This window comes from Aythya marila (genome assembly GCF_965140915.1).
Source record: "Aythya marila genome assembly, chromosome: 7".
Taxonomy (NCBI): Eukaryota; Metazoa; Chordata; class Aves; order Anseriformes; family Anatidae; genus Aythya; species Aythya marila.
This window is the reverse complement of record NC_139048.1, coordinates 37,876,437-37,896,365: the sequence shown is the minus strand read 5'-3', so window position 1 is coordinate 37,896,365 and position 19,929 is coordinate 37,876,437. Positions and strand designations below refer to the sequence as shown.

General features: G+C 48.5%; 2 long non-coding RNA genes across 4 annotated transcripts; both read right to left on the bottom strand.

Moving 5' to 3' along the window:
* Positions 1–624: 624 nt before the first annotated feature.
* On the bottom strand, positions 625–5,251 carry LOC309879961. Its single transcript, XR_014317871.1, has 4 exons — positions 5,112–5,251; positions 4,943–4,992; positions 4,456–4,549; positions 625–3,538 (listed from the first exon to the last, which is right to left on the bottom strand). It is a non-coding gene; the product is annotated as an uncharacterized lncRNA (long non-coding RNA).
* An 881-nt stretch (positions 5,252–6,132) lies between these two features.
* LOC309879962 lies at positions 6,133–8,720 on the bottom strand. Of its 3 annotated transcripts, XR_014317872.1 has the most exons (8): positions 8,035–8,720; positions 7,845–7,906; positions 7,508–7,568; positions 7,297–7,347; positions 7,090–7,166; positions 6,813–6,853; positions 6,489–6,554; positions 6,133–6,400 (listed from the first exon to the last, which is right to left on the bottom strand). It is a non-coding gene; the product is annotated as an uncharacterized lncRNA (long non-coding RNA). The 3 variants fall into 3 exon arrangements; XR_014317873.1 differs by lacking the exon at positions 6,813–6,853; XR_014317874.1 differs by lacking the exon at positions 7,845–7,906.
* Between the last annotated feature and the right edge of the window lie 11,209 nt (positions 8,721–19,929).

Sequence of the window (19,929 nt, the reverse complement as noted above, 5' to 3'; positions counted from 1 at the left end):
TGCTCACACAGGGAGCCTCCATGATACATTTCTCCTAAACCCTGCTCCATCACTTTGCCACCAAGGTTGTGACTTTGATAAGATTTGACATATAGGCAAAGACTCACAAAAAGCCCTGTAATTCTGCAAAAATCATAAGGGACCCAGAAACACAAAGCAAACACACAAAATAACATCGCCATACTATCCGTAAAACTGCTGTAATAACTACTCACCTGAGGAAGTGCTGCGTGCAATACAGGCACCTACTACTTAGATTGCTTTACAATGACAGATCCTACCAGTTGCCACCTCGAAAAGATATGCGTACCGGTTTCTACTTGAAAATGCATCAGTCCATAGACTCTGACCCACCTAAAGAACCCTGCAACTGACTGAAGGAAAAACAAAGCACTTACCCCAAAGAGCAGCCCAGGCAGAAGCAGCTCTCTGATGGCACACCTGCAACTCAGTTACTATTAGGTCCCACCTGGAACCTGAAGCCAATCACATGGGAAAGTGCAGGGGGAAAGCACAAAAAAAGCAGAAAGAAGAGGAACAGCAGCTGTGGTTTTATTACCTTATTTATATGGCTTAGCTCAACAGCATGCAGAGTGCAGACATGAGAACTGGGGTGTTTCTAGAAGCTACAATCTGTTGTCGACGGAAGGAAGACACAGACGCTCAATATGAGTGAACAGTGAACTTCAACTTTAATGGATAGCTCAGTCGCCTTTTATCTAGTTTGAACATAATCAACTCATACATATTGCAAAAACTAAGCTCAGGATTGGCTAACACTTTCCTATCTTGTCAGTTAGTTCCTCCCTCTTTTAGCTACCGTCCCGCCTTAGGGACTTTCCCAACCACACAAGGGCATCGTGTCCTTGGGCCTGATTGGTTCTCAACCGGCTGCGCACGTGCCCAGGCTCATATGAGTTGAGTACGGTACCTCCCCTAGCCCATGACCTCCTAACTGCTCAACATCCACGTGTCCTACCTCACTTAACCATTCCTCCACAATTCCCCCGTTTTTATTTTGTGCTACAAATACCTTCTCTGTGAGTTGCTCTAGTTTCTTAGTTAGGCAGTTAAAGGTTACATATGCAGCAATTATAATCAATATAATTATAAGTAGAAAGCAAAGTCCCTCTTTAACTAACAAAACCCATCCACCCATGTTCCCAAAAACAGATTTAAGCCAACCTTCAAACCAACTATCTTGTACTACAATTTTTTGTGTATGATCCCTTAACCATTTCAACTGGTCGTGAATTGACTGACCATGGTCGGAAAGATTAAAGCAACACATTCCTTCTACATCTTCACACCCATGTCCCTGAGCCAAGAACAAGAAATCAATACCGGCCCTATTTTGCAGCACAGCGTGCCTTAGGCTTTCCATGTCTTGCGACATTTCAGAAAGAACTTGTGTGGTTACATTTGACTGTTTAACAGCCCAACAAGCAAGCTTATTTATGCTAGCCAAAGCGTGTGCAGTTCCTACAGTCAGAAAAAGATCCATTAAGCAGAGTAATACGGGCAGAGTATGGTGCTAACATTTCACTCAGTTCCTTTGGATCCCCTATCGGGACCCCAAACAAGCATGTTCTGAAAGGGTACATAACATAACACAACTATACAACTTAACCCTAATAACACTACAATTACTGTAAGCACTTAATGGTAACACAATTAATAGTAAGTAACACAACTTAGTAGTAACACACTTAAACCTAATCACTTGATGGTGATCAAAGGCTGTTCTTGATAGTCGTCGAGGTGTCACAGCCCACGTCATTGTCAGAATGATTATCAGGAACCTCTTCCTGGTCGTCTTCGGCGTGTGCAGATTCTAAAGCTGCTTCAGTCCACTTTGCAGTGATCCACTGGGTACCTGTTTCTGGCACCACTTCAAAATCTCTATAACATTTTATAACATTTTTGCAAGTAACTCTTTAACCACATTTATCACAATACTACATGCAATGATGATTGACACCACAGTGAACAAAATCCTTAATCCCTCTTTGACTAATCCCAGTAACCATCTATGCATTGTTTCAAACAAATCAGTGAACCATTGATTGAAAGGATTGATACCATATTGACTCTCTTTCTCATTTGCTCTTTCAAGAAAGTAATGGATTTGTGAATTGACTCATTACAATCAAAAAGTTTTAAACAGTACGTTCCCTTAAGTTTCTCCAAGTGGCTACTTCGCACAATGACTCCATACTTGTGAAACATGATTTTGCTCGACCAGTACTAATTTCCTATGATTTCAGCCTGCACTATGGCAATAAATGCGCTCTCACTAACACAGTACACAGCACACTCACACACCCAGAGGCCTCTGGCACATCTCACTCTCAATCATACCACAACCTCAATCATACCACATGAATATAATTTAGAATGATAAGCAAACAAACAAGTATTGCCTCTCATTGTGTTCCTCGTGAAGTGACTTGCAACACTTTGTTTTAAAACCTTACCCTTACACAAATACTTTCAACACAAAATACCTGGACATTTAAGAATAACACATACAATTATTAACACTCCAGTTAGTATCCCTTTTTCATTGCAAGGTAAACCTCTTATAAAAAGAATGCCAGAGAGAAGCAGTACAGCCGCCGCTGCTTCCATGGTTACATCAGACAGGCTGCAGGGTCCTGATGTCCGTCCCTCTGCTCTGTGCCGACTCGCCACACGGTGAGGGTCAGCTGCCGTTCGATTCCGCGGAACTCCGAGCGCAGCACTGCTCGTGGCGGTGACTGAGGGGGGGGGAGGCTCCCACTGCCCCGTAGCCCCCTGAGGCAGCGTTATCGTTCTCACTGAAGGCGGCAGTGGGCAATCCCCAGCTCCAACACTTCCCGGCAATCCCAGTCGCTCTGTAGCAGCAGTAGCGACTCTCTGCTCAGCCTGATGTATAACTAAGGCGTTAGTGACTGCTCTCCAAGGCTTCAATAATTTTTTAGCAGCCTTATTTTCATTAATAACTTCATCAAACAATTTGTCCCCAAATTTACGCCACTCTGTTTGTTCAAAAACTGTATCAGGATTGATAAAACAACCCTGCATTACTCCATATGCTAATAATCCTGGTAAATCCTTTTTGCAGTCTATATCTGAAGTGATCCGCTTTTCTAAAAAGCATTCGAGCAAAGCATACGCCGCTTGTCTCTCCATACCTTTATATACGTTGGTTGCAGCCTTTGCAAAGACCTCGGCGGCGCTTCTCCGGCGGGACCCTTTATAGGCTCATCCCGGGTGCGGGGACTCCCTTCCACCTTCCGAGCTGTGGGTGCGGGGACTCCAAGTTTTCGTCCCTTTCACCTTTCAGACCTCGGCGACGCGTGACCGGCGGGATCCTCTCCCGGGTGCGGGGACTCCACGTCCCTTTCACCTTCCCGACGCGGGTGAGGGGATTCTTGTCCCTTCCACCTCCTGGGCTGCGTTGCAGGACCGGTTCCTCCCTTATTCCGTCCAACCGTGGCCCAGGATCACCGCCAGCAGTGTCCAAATCCCGTTCAGATCGGTCCCTGTTCGGGCGCTATTTGTTGTCGACAGAAGGAAGACACAGACGCTCAATATGAGTGAACAGTGAACTTCAACTTTAATGGATAGCTCAGTCGCCTTTTATCTAGTTCGAACATAATCAACTCATACATATTGCAAAAACTAAGCTCAGGATTGGCTAACACTTTCCTATCTTGTCAGTTAGTTCCTCCCTCTTTTAGCTACCGTCCCGCCTTAGGGACTTTCCCAACCACACAAGGGCATCGTGTCCTTGGGCCTGATTGGTTCTCAACCAGCTGCGCACGTGCCCAGGCTCATATGAGTTGAGTACGGTACCTCCCCTAGCCCATGACCTCCTAACTGCTCAACATCCACGTGTCCTACCTCACTTAACCATTCCTCCACAACAATCCCCATGCTTTTGCTACAGCTTTGAATATTAAAAGGACAAAATGACCAAGCAAGTAGCTGATTTTTTTTTTTTCATCTGGAATTAGCTCAAGCTTTTATTTACATAGAAAGAAAAGTCTAGGAGCAGAACTGATTACATGCCAAAAAAGAACTCAATTCCATTCCACTCACAGGAAAAATCACTTACTTCAGTAAGCTGAGAACCAAAAGGCTATGCTGATGTGTTAAAACACACTACAGGACACTGGGTCCAGGCCCTCCGCTGCACCCACTTAAAATCCATCCCTACACTCACCAAGGTGCAACCCCAACCAAAACACAGACACAGCATTTCAGCTTCAACACAGTTTTGGGAACTGGTAGAAAGGACACCTCATCCTCAGCAAGGTGTGCTCAGGCTACACAGGACAGGGCTTTGGGCACCTCTTTGCCTACCAAAGAAGACAGCCATCAGCACCTGCTATGTTCCGATTCTAAAGACTAACATCACAGCCCACATTGCCTGGGACACCTGATAAACAGAAGAGAAAGCAGCCATACCGTTTTCAAGCCGTCCCTGCATGTGTTGCTCCTTGATGATCTGCAACCTCTTCTCAAATCCTCAACTGCTTCTGTGGAGAGCCTGCCATGGCACCTGCAAAGCAAGATGGATACCCTTCGCAGTCACCTCGTGCTACTTGGCAGTTCTGCTCCAATTCAGCTCACAAACAGCCCGCCCTTCTCGTGCTGCTCTTTAGAGTGCAGCTTGGCCCCTCTGAGCCTGTGCGACTCACCTGTGAAACAAAAAGAAAAGCATAGGCCTAAGCAGCATCCAAAGCCACAGCACAGCTAGGACAGTTACTCTCATCTGCTCCCTTACCTCTGCTCCCTCACCTGCCCTTGAGGCAGATGCTTCCATCTGCTCTCTTAAGCCAGCTACAACACACCTCTGAAATATAAACAGGATTTTTACTCTATTTTGTGTAGTTAACTAACTGCAGTGACAACTGCACCCCTAAAGTGCCTGCTACATCTGTTCATCGCTCACCTTGCCGAAAGCAGCTATGCTCAAGTCCCACGTTGTACACTGTGTTGCAGCTTTAACAAATGAAAACAGTCACAATATAATCATTCAGCGGCCTGCATTAGCACCCATCCCTCAACAACAGCAGGGACCCCATTTACAAATTATTTTTTCAAAACAGCAGCCCCATTACCTCAGCACCTCAGAAGTAGATCAAGCCTGTCACTGAGCTGCCTACCCAGTGCTGAACAGTTCCAGATGGAGCTCTTTCCTGTGACAGGTTCCAAAAGGTTTACACTCTACTGGGGATAGGAAAGAAATAAGAATAAACATTTCAAAAGCCCATATCTGTAACCTTTCAAGATTCAACAGACCTCCTCAAGCACACCGTTCAAGCGCTTATGCGAGCAGCTGCTCACAAGCAGATATACTCTCCCACCTCCACATCTGCCAAACACCACAGAGATGACTGTGCCAGCTGCCCTTCAGTACGTGCCCAGAGGCAGACCGGATGTCTTCGCCAAAACAGTCCAGACAATGTATTAGTACACCCATGCACTGCCACGTTAATCACTAACTGCCAGGCAGGACAGCTCCAGACCAAACACATACACACACAGCCACGCCACAAACACTACAAAACACACAACACAAGGCGCAAGAAAAAGAGACCCCCGGAGGAAAGCCCTATGGCAACAGCAAGTCAGAACAGGTGCTCTGCACCAGACCCTAGAGGAGACTCAAATGTCATGACACGCGACTGGAAGCAACTGCCAGAACTGGGATGATGGAGGCCTAAAAAGCCTGCCTTCAAGACAACAGACCAGAAGGATGGGGACTGAAAACCCCCTAAGACGATGCTTAGGAATTCAATTCCCAACAAGAGCTCCTGATGCGGCCCAGATGACTTCTGCAAGAGTGAGGATGGAAACAGACGCGATCTCAAACCGAATATGATGCACGAGACCTGAAACAGACCTGCTCTTTAAGCAGTGACTGCAACACAAGAAGTGCTCAGATCAGAGTCATGATGACAAAACAAGCACTGAGGCCCTTCAGCACCACTACCAAGTTGCCTGTCTGGTCAGTCCAGTGTCAAAAGCTAGGAGGATATCAAGACCCGAGAAGCACAGAACAGACATCGCAGAAGCAACACAAGACAGACGAACAGAAGGAAACTGTCCTGCCTGGCACACGCACTCACACTACAAAATAATCCCACTTCTTCTATTAGCCTGGTGACCCAGCCACAAGCAGCCTGAACGTGACCCAGCCTGAACCACCCTCACCGTGGAACCAAGTCTATTCAGCCAGCTGGCTCCATGCTGCTCTGGCTCCCAGCTCCCATTAGCCACCCCAGATATGCAAATACCAGGTGCCCCCCAACTTAGCTCTCAGGTTGCTGCATGGTAAAGTCCCTCCGCCTCAAGAAATGCACAGGCACCGATTGTCATCTTAGTCAATTGCCAGGCTCATCATCAGCTGCAAAAACAGAGTAACAGCATTCACTAGGACGCTGGCCCCATTGCTCACCTTCTCCACAATGCTGACTACTGCTAATGCAACATACGATTGTGCTCACGTGTTCCTCTCCGAGTCCAAGCTCCAACAGTGCAGCCAGTATCATCCACACCACCTGGGAAAACAAAGGGATTAAATGATCGTTGCGTTCACAAGTCACCCAATGGTGTTGGTTTTTTTTTGTTCTTGTTATTGTTGTTTTGTGTGTGTGTTTCCTGTATTTTTTTTTTTTAAATCTGCTTTAGCTCAACAGCATGCAGAGTGCAAACAAGAGAACTGGGGAGTTTCTAGAAGCAACAATCCCCATGCTTTTGCTGCAGCTTTGAATATTAAAAGGACAATACGACCCAGCAAGTAAATGGAACTTTCTTACCTGGAATTAGCTCAAACTTTTATTTACGCAGAAAGAAAAATCTAGGAGCAAAACAGATTATACACCAACAAAATTGATTCCATTCCATCCCCAGAAAAAAAATCACATACTCTCATCCCCTCCTGTACCTCAGCCGCTTGCCTGCCCCACATGGCAGATGTTTCCATCTGTTCTCTTTACCCACTTATAGCACCTCTAAAAGACAAACTGGAATTTTACTCTATTGGATGTAGGAAAATAACTGCAGTGACAACCGCGCCCCAAAAACAACAGTTACCTCTGCTCATCATGCACCAGAGTCACTGCAGAGGCAGCTCGGGTCAAGACGTCCTGCACTGCGCACTGCGTTTCACCCTCAACAAAGGAGAAAGACAAGCAGAAGATAAACATTCAGCTGACAGCAGTACCACCCATCCCTCAACAACAAAAGGGACCCCATCTTTAGTTTTATCCTTTCAAAACAGCAGGCCACTTGCCTCTGTACCTGCAAATTAGGTCCAAGCTTGAAAGGAGCGGCCAGCATCACCCACGCCACCTGGGAACACAAAAGGACACAATGACCACTCTTCTTGCGAGCAACCACCTGCCACACTGCTCCTCTATCCCAAACAGCCTCACTTCGGACCCTCACAGGGAAACACCTGAGCGTCTTCCCTTTGCTTCGGATAAGGGATGACCAGGCTGACAACACTCACCTTCCCTCAGAGCTTTGTGACATGAGGATTTCCCTTCCCTGTCCACGACTGCTCAAAGCACCTGTAGAGACAAGAGAAAAGCACACTCTGAGGCACCTCACAGCCACAGCGTACCTGCTGCAATACCACCTCTCTCTTCCCAGCTCCGGTACTTCAGCTGCTCACCAGCTCTAACTGAGATTCTTTGCTCACAGTGCCACAGCAAACTCCACCCGGGCCACACAACACACACTACACAAGCTACAATGGCTAAGACACACAAGCTGCAACGTTCCCGCCCAACAATCAGTCGCATCGCACAGGAATAATGCCATACACTCCTCGAAACCAAACCTACCAGTCTTCAGCAGCTCCCCACCTCCTCCTACCAACCACGCTCAGCAAACACACTATTTGCCCCTGAAAAAAAAAAAACAAAAACTTAGAACATACACACACACAAAAAAAAAAAAAAAAAAGCTGAGGTCCACAAATGCCAAGAAGACGTGCACACACAGCAGCCCTGGCAGGAGTAATCACAGACTTACCCTTTGCAGAGGAAAGAGCAGACTCTGATACAACCCTGCTCAGTCTCTTGGTAATGCTGCACCTACGCTGTCAAGCCACACATAGCATGTAATCAAGCTGGTGTAACTCTCCAGGGGACTAAAACAAGTGTTTTTATACATGTAGAGATTAAAATATGGCTCAAAAACAGGAGCATATGTGACCATCCCAAAAAACAGTGAGCCAGCAAACTCTACTAAATATCCCTCTATTCCAAGCACTTCGAAATCTAGAATTCCAACCACTTAGAAATCTAGAATTCCATGGACTCCAGCCTGTCTAGAAAACCCTGCAACTGACTGAAGGAAACACAAAGCACTTACCCCCAAAGAGCAGCCCAGGCAGAAGGAGCTCTCTGATGGCATGCCTGGGGATAATATACCATTTGGCCCCGCCCAGCACCCAAACCCAATCACCTGGGAAAGAGGAGGGACAAAGCACAAGGAAGTAGGAGCAGAGCAGGAGCAACAGCAGCTGGTTATCATTTTTTTTTTTTAATTGTTTTTTTAAAATGTGCTTTACCTGAACAACATGCAGAGAGCGGACAGGAGACTTGAGACGTTTCTAGAAGCAACAATCCCCATGCTTTTGCTGCAGCTTTTAAAATTGAAAGAACAACACGACCAGTCAAGTACTCTGGAACTTTTTCAAATGGAATTACGTCAAACAGGTTCATCATCGCTTGCAAAAACAGAGAACCAGCATTTACTAGCACGCTAGCTCTGACACCCACCTCCTCCACAACGCTGACTACAACTGATGCAACATATAATTGTGCAATACCTCTCTGTTCCCAGCTCCTTTATCTCACCTGCTCAGTAGCTCCACCTGAGAAATGGGCCCGGGCGGCGCCGCGCCGAAATGGGCCCGGGCGGCGCCGCGCCGAAATGGGCCCGGGCGGCGCCGCGCCGAAATGGGCCCGGGCGGCGCCGCGCCGAAATGGGCCCGGGCGGCGCCGCGCCGAAATGGGCCCGGGCGGCGCCGCGCCGAAATGGGCCCGGGCGGCGCCGCGCCGAAATGGGCCCGGGCGGCGCCGCGCCGAAATGGGCCCGGGCGGCGCCGCGCCGAAATGGGCCCGGGCGGCGCCGCGCCGAAATGGGCCCGGGCGGCGCCGCGCCGAAATGGGCCCGGGCGGCGCCGCGCCGAAATGGGCCCGGGCGGCGCCGCGCCGAAATGGGCCCGAACAGACTTATTCTTCAGTGATGAAGAAGGTGACCCTGCTCAGTCTCTTGGCAGTACTGCACTTACGCGGTCAAGGAACCATGCTCAACTGTTTCCCAAATACAACTACCTAGCAACACCTCATAAACATACTTCTAATATGTCAATTCAAGGACATCAAGACTAGAAGGCTGCAAGGTCTAAAGACTCAACAGACAGCAAACACACAGGCAAAAGCTCCAGAAATACAATAAACTGTCCCTAAACCTGAAACAGAATACCCCTTACATGCCCACTGCTGCCATTTTCAGATACACGCTCACACAGGGAGCTTCAATGATACATTTCTCCTAAACCATGCTCCATCACTTTGCCACCAAGGTTGTGACTTTGATAAGATTTGACATAAAGGCAAAGACTCACAGAAAACCCCGTAATTCTGCAAAAATCATAAGGGACCCAGAAACACAAAGCAAACACACAAAGTAACATCACCATACTATCCGTAACACTGCTATAACTACTACTCACCTGAGGAAGAGCTGCATGCAATACAGGCACCTACTACTAGATTGCTTTACAATGACAGATCCTACCAGTTGCCACCTCAAAAAGATAGGAGTACTGGTTTCTACTTGAAAACGCATCAGTCCATAGACTGACCCACCTAAAGAACCCTCCAAACAACTGAAGGAAAACCAAAGCACTTACCCTAAAGTGCAGCCCAGGCAGAAGGAGCTCTCTCATGGCATACCTGCAACTCAGTTACCATTAGGTCCCACCTGGAACCTGAAGCCAATCACCTGGGAAAGTGCAGGGGGAAAGCACAAAAAAGCAGAAAGAGGAGGAGCAGCAGCTGTGGTTTTATTAACTTCTTTATATGGCTTAGCTCAACAGCATGCAGAGCGCAGACAAGAGAACTGGGGTGTTTCTAGAAACAAAAATCCCCATGCTTTTGCTACAGCTTTGAATATTGAAAGGAAAATACAAACAAGCAAGTAACTCCTTTTTTTTTTCCACCTGGAATTACCTCAATCTTTCATTTACAAAGAAAAATCTAGGAGCAGAATAGATTACATGCCAAAAGAAAAATTCGATTCCATTCCACTCGCAGGAGAAATCACTTACTTCAGCAGGCTATCTGAGAACCAAAAGGCTATGCTGATGTGTTAAAACACACTACAGGACACTGGGGCCGGGCCCTCCGCTGCACCCACTTAAAACCCATCCCTACACTCACCAAGGTGCAACCCCAACCCGAACACAGACGCAGCATTTCAGCCTCAACACAGTTTCCAGAACTGCTGGAAAGCAAGCTTCATCCTCAGCGAGGCGTGCCCAGGCTACACAGGACAGGGCTGCGGGCAACTCTTTGCCTACCGAAGAAGACCGCCATCAGCACCTGCTTTGTTCCGATCCTAAAGGCTAACATCACAGCCCACGTCGCCTGGGACACCTGATAAACAGAAGAGAAAGCAGCCATACCGTTTTCAAGCCGTCCCTGCACGTGTCGCTCCTCGATGATCTGCAACCTCTTCTCAAATCCTCAACCGCTTCTGTGGAGAGCCTGCCATGGCACCTGCAAAGCAAGACCCTTCGCAGTCACCTCGTGCTACTTGGCAGTTCTGCTCCAATCCAGCTCACAAACAGCCCGCCCTTCCCGTGCTGCTCTTCAGAGTGCAGCTTGGCCCCACTCAGCCTGTGCGACACACCTGTGAAACAAAAAGAAAAGCATAGGCTGAAGCAGCATCCAAAGACACAGCACAGATAGGACAGTTACTCTCATCTGCTCCCTAACCTCTGCCCCCTCACCTGCCCTCGAGGAAGATGCTTCCATCTGCTCTCTTAGGCCAGCTACAACACACCTCTGAAATACAAACAGGATTTTTACTGTACTTTGTGCAGTTAAGTAACTGCAGTGACAACTGCACCACTAAAGTAACTGCTAGATCTGCTCATCGCTCACCTTGCTAAAAGAAGCTGTGGTCAAGTCCTGTGTTGTACACTGTGTTGCAGCTTTAGCAAATGAAAACGGTCACAAGATAATCGTTCAGCTGCCAGCATTAGCACCCATCCCTCAGCAACAGAAGGGACCCCATTTACAAATTATTGTTTCAAAACAGCAGCCCCCTTACCTCAGCACACCTCAGAAGTAGATCAAGCCAGTCACCGAGCTGCCTACCGAGTGCTGGACAGTTCCAGAAGGAGCTCTTTCCTGTGAGCAGTTCCTACTAAGGTACACACTCTACTGGGGACAGGAAAGATATAAAAATAAAAGTTTCAAAACCCCGTATCTGTAAGCTTTCATGATTCAACAGTGCACCGTTCAAGCATTATGGGAGCAGCTGCTCGCAAGCAGCTCAACTCTGCCAAATCCACATCTACCAACCTCCAGAGATGACTGTGCCAGCTGCCCGTCAGTACGCGCCCAGAGGCAGACCGGATGTCTTTGCCAATACAGTCCGGACAATGTATTAGTACACCCATGCACTGCCACGTTAGCTGTCATCACTAACTGCCAGGCAGGACAGCTTCAGTACTTTGGGCAGTTAAGTAACTGCAGTGACAACTGCACCACTAAAGTAACTGCTAGATCTGCTCATCGCTCACCTTGCTAAAAGAAGATGCGGTCAAGTCCTGTGTTGTACACTGTGTTTCAGCTTTAGTAAATGAAAACGGTCACAAGATAATCGTTCAGCTGCCAGCATTAGCACCCATCCCTCAACAACACAAAGGGACCCCGTTTACAATATTATCATTTCAAAACAGAAGCCCCCATACCTCAGCACCTCAGAAGTAGACCAAGCCAGTCACCGAGCTGCCTACGGAGCGCTGAACAGTTCCGGAAGAAGCTCTTTCCTGCGACAGGTTCCTCCAAAGGTTTACACTGTACTGGGGACAGGAGAGAAATAAAAATAAAACTTTCAAAACCCCATATCTGTAAGCTTTCAAGATTCGACAGACCTCCTCAACCACACCATTCAAGCACTATGCGAGCAGCTGCTCACAAGCAGATATACTCCCCCCCCCCCAACATCTGACAAACAACACTGAGATGACTGTGCCAGCTGCCCTTCAGTACGTGCCCAGATGCAGACCGGATGTCTTCGCCAAAACACTCCAGACAATGTATTAGCACACCCATGCACTGCCACGTTAGCTGTCATCACTAACTGCCAGGCAGGACAGCTCCAGACCAAACACATACACACACAGCCACGCCACAAGCACTACAAACAAAACACACAACACAAGGCGCAAGAAAAAGAGACCCCCGGAGGAAAGCCCTATGGCAACAGCAAGTCAGAACAGGTGCTCTGCACCAGACCCTAGAGAAGACTCAAATGTCACGACACGCGACTGGAAGTCACTGCCAGAACTGGGATGATGGAGGCCGAAAAAGCCTGCCTTCAAGACAAGAGACCAGAAGGATGGGGACTGAAAACCCCATAAGACGACGCTTAGGAAATCAATTCCCAAGCAAGAGCTCCTGATGCAGCCCAGATGACTTCTGCAAGAGTGAGGATTGAAACAGACGCGATCTCAAACAGAATACGATGCACGAGACCTGAAACAGAACTGCATTTCAAGCAGCGACTGCAAGACAAGAAGTGCTCGGATCAGAGCCACGATGACAAATCAAGCACTGAGGCCCTTCAGCACCGCTACCAAGTCGCCTGTCTGGTCAGTCCAGTGTCAAAAGCTAGGAGGATATCAAGACCCGAGAAGCACAGAACAGACGCTGCAGAAGCAACACTACAAGACAGACGAACAGAAGGAAACTGTCCTGCCTGGCGCACGCACTCACGCTACAAAATAATCCCGCTGCTTCTATTAGCCTGGTGACCCGGCCACAAGCAGCCTGAACGTGACCCAGCCTGAACCACCCTCACCGTGGCACCAAGTCTAGTCAGCCAGCTGGCTCCACGCTGCTCTGGCTCCCAGCTCCCATTAGCCACCCCAGATATGCAAATACCAGGTCCCCCCCAACTTAGCTCTCAGGTTGCTGAATGGTAAATTCCCTCCGCCTCAAGAAATGCACAGGCACTGGTCGTCATCTTAGTCAATTGCCAGGCTCATCATCAGCTGCAAAAACAGAGTAACAGCATTCACTAGCATGCCGGTCATGATGCCCACCTTCTCCACAATGCTGACTACTGCTGATGCAACATACAACTATGCTCACCCGTTCCTCTCCAAATCCAAGCTCCAACAGTGCAACCAGTATCATCCACACCACCTGGGAAAACAAAGGGATTAAATGATCGTTGCGTTCACAACACATCACCCAATGGTGGTTTTTTTTTGTTATTGTTGTTTTTTGTGTGTGTGTGTGTTTCCTTTTTTTTTTTTTTTTTGGTCTGCTTTAGCTCAACAGCATGCAGAGTGCAAACAAGAAAACTGGGGTGTTTCTAGAAGCAACAATCCCCATGCTTTTGCTGCAGCTTTGAATATTAAAAGGACAATACGACCCAGCAAGTAACTGGAACTTTCTTACCTGGAATTAGCTCAAACTTTTCTTCACGTTGAAAGAAAAATCTAGGAGCAGAACACATTATACATCAACAAAATTAATTCCATTTCATCCCCAGAAAAAAAATCACATACTCTCATCCCCTCCTGTACCTCAGCCGCTTGCCTACCCCTCGTGGCACACGCTTCCATCTGTTCTCTTTACCCACTTATAGCACCTCTAAAAGACAAACTGGAATTTTACTCTATTGGCTGTAGGAAAATAACTGCAGTGACAACCGCGCCCCAAAACCAACAGTTACCTCTGCTCACCACGCACCAGAGTCACTGCAGAGGCAGCTCGGGTCAAGACGTCCTGCACTGCGCACTGCGTTTCAGCCTGAACAAAAGGAAAAACACAGGCAGAAGATAAACATTCAGCTGACAGCAGTAGCACCCATCCCTCAACAACAAAAGGGACCCCATCTTTAGTTTTATCCTTTCAAAACAGCAGGCCACTTGCCTCTGTACCTGCAAATTAGGTCCAAGCTTGAAAGGAGCGGCCAGCATCACCCACGCCACCTGGGAACGCAGAAGGACACAATGACCACTGTGCTTGCAAGCAACCATCTGCCACACTGCTCCTCTATCCCACACAGCCTCACCTCGGACCCTCACAGGGAAACACCTGAGCGTCTTCCCTTTGCTTCGGATAAGGGATGACCAGGCTGACAACACTCACCTTCCCTCAGTGCTTCGTGACATGAGGATTTCCCTTCCCTGTCCACGACTGCACAAAGCACCTGCAAAGACAGGAGAAAAGCACACTCTGAGGCACCTCACAACCACAGCGTACCTGCTGCAATACCTCTCTCTTCCCAGTTCCTTTACTTCAGTTGCTCAACAGCTCTAACTCAGATTCTTCGCTCACAGCGCCACAGCAAATTCTGCCCGGGCCACACAACATACGCTACACAAGCTACATTGCTTAGGACACACAAGCTGGAACGTTCCCGCCCAACAATCAGTCGCATCGCACAGGATGGATGCCGCATACTCCTAGAAACCAAACCTACCAGTCCTGAGCAGCTCCCAACCTCCACCTGCCTACCACGTTCAGCACACTAACTGTTTACCCCTCAGAAAACCAGAAACTTAGAACATACACACACACAAAAAAAAAAAAAACCACAACTCCACAAACGCCAAAAAGACATGCACACACAGCAACCCCGGCAGCAGTAATCACAGACTTACCCTTTGCAGATGAAAAAGGTGACTCTGATACAACCCTGCTCAGTCTCTTGGTAATGCTGCATCTACGCTGCCAAGCCACATGTAGCATGTAATCAAGCTGGTGTAACTCTCCAGGGAACTAAAACAAGTGGTTTTAAACATGCAGAGATTAAAATATATCTCAAAAACAGGAGAATATGCGGCCATCCTAAAAAAAAAGTGAGCCAGCAGCCTCTACTAAATATCCCTCTAATTCAAGCACTTAGAGATCTAGAATTCCAACCACTTAGAAATCCAGAAATCCATAGACTCCAGCCTGCCTAAAGAACCCTGCAACTGACTGAAGGAAACACAAAGCACTTATCCCAAAGAGCAGCCCAGGCAGAAGGAGCTCTCTGATGCCATGCCTGGGGATAATATACCATTTGGCCCCGCCCAGCACCCAAACCCAATCACCTGGGAAAGAGGAGGGACAAAGCACAAGGAAGTAGGAGCAGAGCAGGAGCAACAGCAGCTGGTTATCATTTTTTTTTTTTAATTGTTTTTTTAAAATGTGCTTTACCTGAACAACATGCAGAGAGCGGACAGGAGACTTGAGACGTTTCTAGAAGCAACAATCCCCATGCTTTTGCTGCAGCTTTTAAAATTGAAAGAACAACACGACCAGTCAAGTACTCTGGAACTTTTTCAAATGGAATTACGTCAAACAGGTTCATCATCGCTTGCAAAAACAGAGAACCAGCATTTACTAGCACGCTAGCTCTGACACCCACCTCCTCCACAACGCTGACTACAACTGATGCAACATATAATTGTGCAATACCTCTCTGTTCCCAGCTCCTTTATCTCACCTGCTCAGTAGCTCCACCTGAGAAATGGGCCCGGGCGGCGCCGCGCCGAAATGGGCCCGGGCGGCGCCGCGCCGAAATGGGCCCGGGCGGCGCCGCGCCGAAATGGGCCCGGGCGGCGCCGCGCCGAAATGGGCCCGGGCGGCGCCGCGCCGAAATGGGCCCGGGCGGCGCCGCGCCGAAATGGGCCCGGGCGGCGCCGCGCCGAAATGGGCCCGGGCGGCGCCGCGCCGAAATGGGCCCGGGCGGCGCCGCGCCGAAATGGGCCCGGGCGGCGCCGCGCCGAAATGGGCCCGGGCGGCGCCGCGCCGAAATGGGCCCGGGCGGCGCCGCGCCGAAATGGGCCCGGGCGGCGCCGCGCCGAAATGGGCCCGAACAGACTTATTCTTCAGTGATGAAGAAGGTGACCCTGCTCAGTCTCTTGGCAGTACTGCACTTACGCGGTCAAGGAACCATGCTCAACTGTTTCCCAAATACAACTACCTAGCAACACCTCATAAACATACTTCTAATATGTCAATTCAAGGACATCAAGACTAGAAGGCTGCAAGGTCTAAAGACTCAACAGACAGCAAACACACAGGCAAAAGCTCCAGAAATACAATAAACTGTCCCTAAACCTGAAACAGAATACCCCTTACATGCCCACTGCTGCCATTTTCAGATACACGCTCACACAGGGAGCTTCAATGATACATTTCTCCTAAACCATGCTCCATCACTTTGCCACCAAGGTTGTGACTTTGATAAGATTTGACATAAAGGCAAAGACTCACAGAAAACCCCGTAATTCTGCAAAAATCATAAGGGACCCAGAAACACAAAGCAAACACACAAAGTAACATCACCATACTATCCGTAACACTGCTATAACTACTACTCACCTGAGGAAGAGCTGCATGCAATACAGGCACCTACTACTAGATTGCTTTACAATGACAGATCCTACCAGTTGCCACCTCAAAAAGATAGGAGTACTGGTTTCTACTTGAAAACGCATCAGTCCATAGACTGACCCACCTAAAGAACCCTCCAAACAACTGAAGGAAAACCAAAGCACTTACCCTAAAGTGCAGCCCAGGCAGAAGGAGCTCTCTCATGGCATACCTGCAACTCAGTTACCATTAGGTCCCACCTGGAACCTGAAGCCAATCACCTGGGAAAGTGCAGGGGGAAAGCACAAAAAAGCAGAAAGAGGAGGAGCAGCAGCTGTGGTTTTATTAACTTCTTTATATGGCTTAGCTCAACAGCATGCAGAGCGCAGACAAGAGAACTGGGGTGTTTCTAGAAACAAAAATCCCCATGCTTTTGCTACAGCTTTGAATATTGAAAGGAAAATACAAACAAGCAAGTAACTCCTTTTTTTTTTCCACCTGGAATTACCTCAATCTTTCATTTACAAAGAAAAATCTAGGAGCAGAATAGATTACATGCCAAAAGAAAAATTCGATTCCATTCCACTCGCAGGAGAAATCACTTACTTCAGCAGGCTATCTGAGAACCAAAAGGCTATGCTGATGTGTTAAAACACACTACAGGACACTGGGGCCGGGCCCTCCGCTGCACCCACTTAAAACCCATCCCTACACTCACCAAGGTGCAACCCCAACCCGAACACAGACGCAGCATTTCAGCCTCAACACAGTTTCCAGAACTGCTGGAAAGCAAGCTTCATCCTCAGCGAGGCGTGCCCAGGCTACACAGGACAGGGCTGCGGGCAACTCTTTGCCTACCGAAGAAGACCGCCATCAGCACCTGCTTTGTTCCGATCCTAAAGGCTAACATCACAGCCCACGTCGCCTGGGACACCTGATAAACAGAAGAGAAAGCAGCCATACCGTTTTCAAGCCGTCCCTGCACGTGTCGCTCCTCGATGATCTGCAACCTCTTCTCAAATCCTCAACCGCTTCTGTGGAGAGCCTGCCATGGCACCTGCAAAGCAAGACCCTTCGCAGTCACCTCGTGCTACTTGGCAGTTCTGCTCCAATCCAGCTCACAAACAGCCCGCCCTTCCCGTGCTGCTCTTCAGAGTGCAGCTTGGCCCCACTCAGCCTGTGCGACACACCTGTGAAACAAAAAGAAAAGCATAGGCTGAAGCAGCATCCAAAGACACAGCACAGATAGGACAGTTACTCTCATCTGCTCCCTAACCTCTGCCCCCTCACCTGCCCTCGAGGAAGATGCTTCCATCTGCTCTCTTAGGCCAGCTACAACACACCTCTGAAATACAAACAGGATTTTTACTGTACTTTGTGCAGTTAAGTAACTGCAGTGACAACTGCACCACTAAAGTAACTGCTAGATCTGCTCATCGCTCACCTTGCTAAAAGAAGCTGTGGTCAAGTCCTGTGTTGTACACTGTGTTGCAGCTTTAGCAAATGAAAACGGTCACAAGATAATCGTTCAGCTGCCAGCATTAGCACCCATCCCTCAGCAACAGAAGGGACCCCATTTACAAATTATTGTTTCAAAACAGCAGCCCCCTTACCTCAGCACACCTCAGAAGTAGATCAAGCCAGTCACCGAGCTGCCTACCGAGTGCTGGACAGTTCCAGAAGGAGCTCTTTCCTGTGAGCAGTTCCTACTAAGGTACACACTCTACTGGGGACAGGAAAGATATAAAAATAAAAGTTTCAAAACCCCGTATCTGTAAGCTTTCATGATTCAACAGTGCACCGTTCAAGCATTATGGGAGCAGCTGCTCGCAAGCAGCTCAACTCTGCCAAATCCACATCTACCAACCTCCAGAGATGACTGTGCCAGCTGCCCGTCAGTACGCGCCCAGAGGCAGACCGGATGTCTTTGCCAATACAGTCCGGACAATGTATTAGTACACCCATGCACTGCCACGTTAGCTGTCATCACTAACTGCCAGGCAGGACAGCTTCAGTACTTTGGGCAGTTAAGTAACTGCAGTGACAACTGCACCACTAAAGTAACTGCTAGATCTGCTCATCGCTCACCTTGCTAAAAGAAGATGCGGTCAAGTCCTGTGTTGTACACTGTGTTTCAGCTTTAGTAAATGAAAACGGTCACAAGATAATCGTTCAGCTGCCAGCATTAGCACCCATCCCTCAACAACACAAAGGGACCCCGTTTACAATATTATCATTTCAAAACAGAAGCCCCCATACCTCAGCACCTCAGAAGTAGACCAAGCCAGTCACCGAGCTGCCTACGGAGCGCTGAACAGTTCCGGAAGAAGCTCTTTCCTGCGACAGGTTCCTCCAAAGGTTTACACTGTACTGGGGACAGGAGAGAAATAAAAATAAAACTTTCAAAACCCCATATCTGTAAGCTTTCAAGATTCGACAGACCTCCTCAACCACACCATTCAAGCACTATGCGAGCAGCTGCTCACAAGCAGATATACTCTCCCCCCCCCAACATCTGACAAACAACACTGAGATGACTGTGCCAGCTGCCCTTCAGTACGTGCCCAGATGCAGACCGGATGTCTTCGCCAAAACACTCCAGACAATGTATTAGCACACCCATGCACTGCCACGTTAGCTGTCATCACTAACTGCCAGGCAGGACAGCTCCAGACCAAACACATACACACACAGCCACGCCACAAGCACTACAAACAAAACACACAACACAAGGCGCAAGAAAAAGAGACCCCCGGAGGAAAGCCCTATGGCAACAGCAAGTCAGAACAGGTGCTCTGCACCAGACCCTAGAGAAGACTCAAATGTCACGACACGCGACTGGAAGTCACTGCCAGAACTGGGATGATGGAGGCCGAAAAAGCCTGCCTTCAAGACAAGAGACCAGAAGGATGGGGACTGAAAACCCCATAAGACGACGCTTAGGAAATCAATTCCCAAGCAAGAGCTCCTGATGCAGCCCAGATGACTTCTGCAAGAGTGAGGATTGAAACAGACGCGATCTCAAACAGAATACGATGCACGAGACCTGAAACAGAACTGCATTTCAAGCAGCGACTGCAAGACAAGAAGTGCTCGGATCAGAGCCACGATGACAAATCAAGCACTGAGGCCCTTCAGCACCGCTACCAAGTCGCCTGTCTGGTCAGTCCAGTGTCAAAAGCTAGGAGGATATCAAGACCCGAGAAGCACAGAACAGACGCTGCAGAAGCAACACTACAAGACAGACGAACAGAAGGAAACTGTCCTGCCTGGCGCACGCACTCACGCTACAAAATAATCCCGC